Source organism: Zingiber officinale, chromosome 7A (genome assembly GCF_018446385.1).
Source record: "Zingiber officinale cultivar Zhangliang chromosome 7A, Zo_v1.1, whole genome shotgun sequence".
Taxonomy (NCBI): domain Eukaryota; kingdom Viridiplantae; phylum Streptophyta; class Magnoliopsida; order Zingiberales; family Zingiberaceae; genus Zingiber; species Zingiber officinale.
The window spans coordinates 119,391,166-119,397,165 of record NC_055998.1 but is presented as its reverse complement, the minus strand read 5'-3'; positions in this window follow the sequence as shown (position 1 = coordinate 119,397,165).

The following is a 6,000-nucleotide window of genomic DNA, read 5'->3' as shown; positions in this document are numbered from 1 at the left end:
CAAAATCTTAATCTTAAGTTTTACATAATAATTCATTTTCAAATCATATTCAATTTTCAAAATCTAAATCCTAATTATTTCAAAATCTTATTAGAATTCAAAAATCCTAATCATTTAATTATTATATTTTCAAAATTTTAATTATTTCTAAACAATAATTTATTCTCAAATCATAATCAAATTTCAAATTATTAATTCTTAGATATTCAAAATTTTAATTGATCTTGTCCGAGCGCTAAGTCGACGGACGTTGGGGAAGTGGCACGCTCCGTTGTCTCCGACTAGTGGTGTAGCTCTCCGATGATCCTGCAAAGAAGCCGAGCCGGGAGGGGTTTTCCGGCGACGGCCCTCCGACGCTCAAGTCAGGCAACGAGAGAAGCAGAGTAACGAGGCTACAGTAAAGATGTGTGCATACCTTCGTCGGCGTCTGGGGTCTTTATATAAGACCCCGGGGAAGCGCGGGCATGTTTTCTGATGCGTGCACGCTTCCCCAAACATACCTTAACAAGTCAGTGTCAGAAAAGTACCTCTGGCGTCATTCCGCAATCGTCCGAGCATATCCCGGATGTGACGGTGGAAGCTTCCACCGCATGATTCTGTGTACGGCTCGGCCGCCAACTCTGCTGTTTGTCGGCGGCAGGTGTCTCGAGGATGATGTTATCCCCTGTCTCCTTTGTCCTCTTGCGTTCTTTGTCTGTTCCGTGGCCGAGCGGATCGGCCGCTCGATAGGCATATTACTTCTGCATCGGTCATATGCTCGAATGAGACTGCTCCTGCCTGTGTTGCCTTGTGCACCGGCCGAACGGACAGCCCGCTCGACCCTTGAAACCTGTTTACCTTAGAGCATCAGAAACCCGACTCCTAGTCGGGTTGTCTTTCATTCGGTTCAGAGGATTCACGGTCGGTCGGCCTGCGGGGCCCTGTCGGTAGGCCCGCCTCGTCCGGTCGGCCGGTCTCCGGGTTGACTATCTTGACCTTTGACCTCCACGTGCCATTGACCCCCCGCTGACGAGGGTCCCCCGTCCTTAACACCGGATCATTAATTATATCAAATTAATTTAATATGAAAGATTATTAATTTTTAATATATCTTTGAAGCTTCAAAATCTGAAATGTTTATTTATATTTTAAATTTTAAAATTCAAACCCATATCTCAATTTCAATATTGACAACTCCATCTCACACTCACTCATAAGCTGAACATGCTTGATAACCTATAATGAGTGAGATGGAAAATTAGGAACATATAAAATAATTTTTTTAAAGTACATGTTTGGACTCTAGGATCCTCAAAAATATTTAGACATTAATAAAGGGGGAGTGAAGGGAGTCGAGCTAAGTTATTTTTCAAAAAATAATTTTTTCCAAAAATTCAATTTATTTTTTTTTAAAAATGAAAAATAAATTATCTACAATAACTAAGTATTTGCTCAAGTATTTTTCAAATCACTTACTTAGCTAAGTAGTTTTTTTAGTTGTGAAAAAGAGAGTTTCAAAACTTAGGTTTATCAAATTTTATTTACATATTTTAAAGCTAGGGACTAAATTTATCAAAATATTTTTAAGTTAAGTTTTGAAAGCTAATTACTTGACAAAATATTTATTTTCAAAATTTGACTAAGTTTTCTTTGAAAAATCATGTTAAAATACTTTTGAAAATGTTTTAAGTTTGTAAAATACTTAACTATGTTATTCAAGCTAAGTATTTTTCAAGTTAAGTACTTAACTATGCTTTTGTAAAAACCCCCTTTAAGCTAAATACTTAATCAAGTTTTTTTTTAAACTAAACTTAGTTAGATTATTTTCTAAAACTTAGCTATTTGGCAAGGTGTTTTTTCAACGCAATCAATTTTAAAGCTGAAAATTTAGCTAAGTTTGTTTTTCGAAAAAGATATAAAAGTTTCTAAGTTTTTGTTGAAAAAGTTAGATATTTTTCAAAACATTTCTAAATTAGCTAAGTATTTTCAAAGGTAAATTTTGCTAAGTGCTACTATTTAGGGGAGCTTAAAATTACATAAAATATTTTTCTATATTTCTCTCTCTACTTGTTCTTTTTTATTTATGTCAAAGGGGAAGAGAAAAGTCAAAGTTAAGAATTAAGAACTTAAACATAATAAAAGGGGGAGCATAAGGTTTTTCAAATTGTTTCATTTATGCTCATGTTTTTGAAAATGTGACTGTCATATTTTTTCACTTAACTTTGAACGATGTTGCCATAATCAAAAAACGGGAGATTGTTTGTGCGGAAAGCATCTGACAATCGAACTTGTGTTTTGATTATGTCAAAGGGTTCAAAATTAAGTTATTTTGTTATCTGATATGTTTATTGAGATTGCAGGAAAGTCCTAAGTTTACTTAAGCAAAAGTCCTAAATGCGGTTAGGCAGGTGGAAAAACCCTAGGGGGTGGTAACCTAAGTCTTAGGGGGTGGTAATTATTGGGACCTTGACGTTCGCTAGAGGGGGTGAATAGCGTCTCACCCAAATCATTACTTCCTACACTTGTTAGTACGCAACGGAAAACAAAAATACAAACTAACAAGAATAAAGTTAAACCATATAAACAATAAGGAAAGACAATAAACCCAAACAAACCGTAACACATGACGTTTACGTGGTTCGGAGATTAGGGCTTCTACTCCACAGTTGTTCGTAAGGTGGATGATCTCGATCTATCCGTGGATTAGTCCCCGGCAAACTCCAGCTATCTCAAACCTCCTTGTAGGTGGAGAAACCTCACTACAACTTCAACCAAGTACACTTGGACACAAAAAAACCTTTGAGCACTTGTTGACTACTAATTATGGTTAACCATCACTAATTTCGTCAACTTCAACCAAGCTTCCAATGCTTGGTTATATAGACCACGAGTTGGAAAACTCCGCCTACCAATCGACAGCCAAAACCATCAGTCGGCTGTCCTCTGTGGAGATTCGACCGTTACAACCCAACGGCTATATATCAGTCGACTGTTCCACACTAACCGAACGAACAGAAGCATTCTGTTCGCGCCCAGTCGACTGCCCGGTCGACCGCACCAGTCGACTGATGAAAACACCAGTCGACTCCTATAGTAACACTACATTACTGCTACAGTAAACCCTAATTCTAGGATTGTACCCCGAGTATATTCACTCAACACTCGTCCTCGCCCGACCAACCTAGACCTAGTCTTTTAGCCTCATCCATCAGCCTTGCGTCCCTCGGATGTCTCCCCATCCTTTACGTCTTGCCTTCTGGAGCTTCCATCGGCCTTGTCATTATTGTCGGGTCTTCCTTTTCCAAGAGGTCGCACCTCCGGGACTTCGTTCATTGTCAAGTTACACTTGGACTTACGTTGCCAAGACTATATGCTTGGACTTACACCGCCAAGACCCATCCTTGGATTTTCCTCCTTTGCCAAGATCACACTTGGACTTTCCTTGTTGTACTTGTATCCTGCACACTCACAATGCATATCAAATACAATAATAAACCTAACTTAAACCTTTGCCCAAACATCAAAACCTAGGGTACCCAGATTACTCCAATAGTAACCCTAGGTGAGGAAAAGTCTTAACTACGGTTAGACAAAGGAAAAACCCTAGGGGAAGGTAACCCTAGGTCCTAGGGGGTGGTAACCCTAGGCAGAAAGTCTTGGCGGGTCGAAGCTTCAGGCAAAAGTCCTACGAGGCGGTAACCCTAGAAGAAAAGTCCTGGTGTCACGAACCAGGTGAAAAGCCTGAGCGGGTCATAGAGCGGATGTCCAGCGGAAAGACTTGAAGAGTCAGGCGCTGAGCAAAAGTTCAGTCGGTCTGGAGGACCGGACTAGCAAACAGGTATACTCTCTTGAGTGGAGTAGGTGAGGACGCGTTCCCGGCCCGCTGAGGGAACAGTAGACGTCGGTTCGACCTAGGGTTTCCGGTCGGAAATCCAAAGTTAGAACCGGACAATTCGGTGACTGTCGAACATCCTTTTATATTCATTATTATGTGCTAACTTTGTGTTGCAGGGTATTTTTGGGACTAACATATCTTGCAGGGACAAATGAGCATGTTTTGCCCCGGATGAACAGTACCCGAGACGCCCTCCATGGAGCTTGGAGGCGCCTCGGGTGCAAGCCAGAAACTGCGCAGGAAGCCAGGCTGCAGGACCCCTCATGAAGGCTTGAGGCGCCTCAGACAGCCTTGAAAGCGCCCTCAAGGAGTATGGAGGCGCCTTCAAGAGGATAAGCAGCGAAGAAGTCAGACCTTATCCACGTGCGGCTGACCCGGAGGTTGGAGGCGCCCTCAAGGGGCTTGAATGCGCCCTCAATAGCCTTTATAAGGCAGTCTCGACCAGCAGCTTGAATCAATCAACTCCCAAGCGATCTTTCAGCTGTGCGCTGCTCTAAAGACGATCCAGAAAGTCTATAGCAAGAACTCGACGACCCGAAGCTGCAAATTTCATTTCTTTGTTGTCGGTATACCTTTCTCAATATTATTCTGTAATAACTTTTTGTAATCTTTTGCGCTATTATAGCTGTTACCCAAGGAAACGCTCAACGAGCGTAGACCTTGGAGTAGGAGTCGTCCAAGGCTCTGAACCAAGTAAAAATACTTGGGTCCTTCTGTGTTTGTTTTAATTTCTGTTGCAATTACTCGTTAAGTTTCCCGAATACGAAAAGTGAAAGCCACGAGCGCTATTAACCCCCCCTCCTCTAGCGCGTTTCGATCCAACATGGGATTCACATAGCAATGTTGAAAAGTATAAGGAACGCTTAGTTACTAAGAGATTCACTCAAAAGGAGGACATTAATTACAAGGAGACTTTTTCGCCGATTTTGACGAAAAACCCCCTTAGAGTAATCATAACACTTGTAGCTCATTATGACCTAGAGTTACACCAAATGGACGTTAAGACTATATTTCTCAATAGAAACATTGAGGAAACTATATACATGGTGTAACAAGAGAACTTTGAGTCAAGAGATTCAAAACACCTAGTATATAAACTAAGTCCAATTATGATTTAAAGTAAACATCTAGTCAATACTACCAGAAGCTTGATGAAGTAGTTTTTTTCATATGATTTTAAGGAGAATCTAATTGATCAATGTTTATATATCAAATTCAGTGGAAACAAGTTTATTATACTTGTTCTATGTGGATGATATATTGTTGGCAAGTAATGACAAAAGTCTTCTAGTAGAAACCAAATCATTTATATCCGATGAATTTACAATGAAGGATCTTGGTGATGCATCATTTGTCTTATGCATATAGATTCTACTGATCATTCAAGGTACACACTTGGACTATCACAAAAGGCCTATATGCTCATTCGGTATGGCATGCAGAACTGTGCTCCTGGCGACACTCCAGTGGCAAAGGGTGATAGACTTAACTTACAACAATGTCCATGTCATGAACTTGAGATTAAGGAAATGCAACAATTCCCCTATGTATCTGTAGTAGGGAGTTTGATGTATGCTTAAGTATGTACATATCTGAATCTTGTATACATTGTGAGGATGTTGGTCAGATATTTGAGTAACCCTGGACTAGAGCCTTGGAAAGCTATAAAGTGAGTTATGTGGTATTTACAAAGAACAAAAAATTACATGCTCATATATCGAAGATCAGGTCATTTGGAGATCATTAGATATTCATACTCCGATTTTAGTGGATGCTTATATAGCAGGAGGTCGACTTCAAGTTATGTCTTCATGATGGCAGGAGGGGATGTATCATGGAACAATGCCAAACAGACACTTATAATCACTCCCACTATGGAGATAAAATTTATAGTTTGCTATGAAGCTTCCAACCATGGGATATGGATACAGAACCTTACCACAGATTTACAGATCATTGAGAACATTGACAGCCCATTGAGGATAAACTGTGATAATAAAACGATAAAATTATATTTCAAGAATAACCGAGTTCCTCAAAATCTAAACACATCGATATAAAATTTTTGGCGGTTAAAGAAAAAGTTCAAAATTGTCAAATAATGATAGAGCATATAAGGACAGATT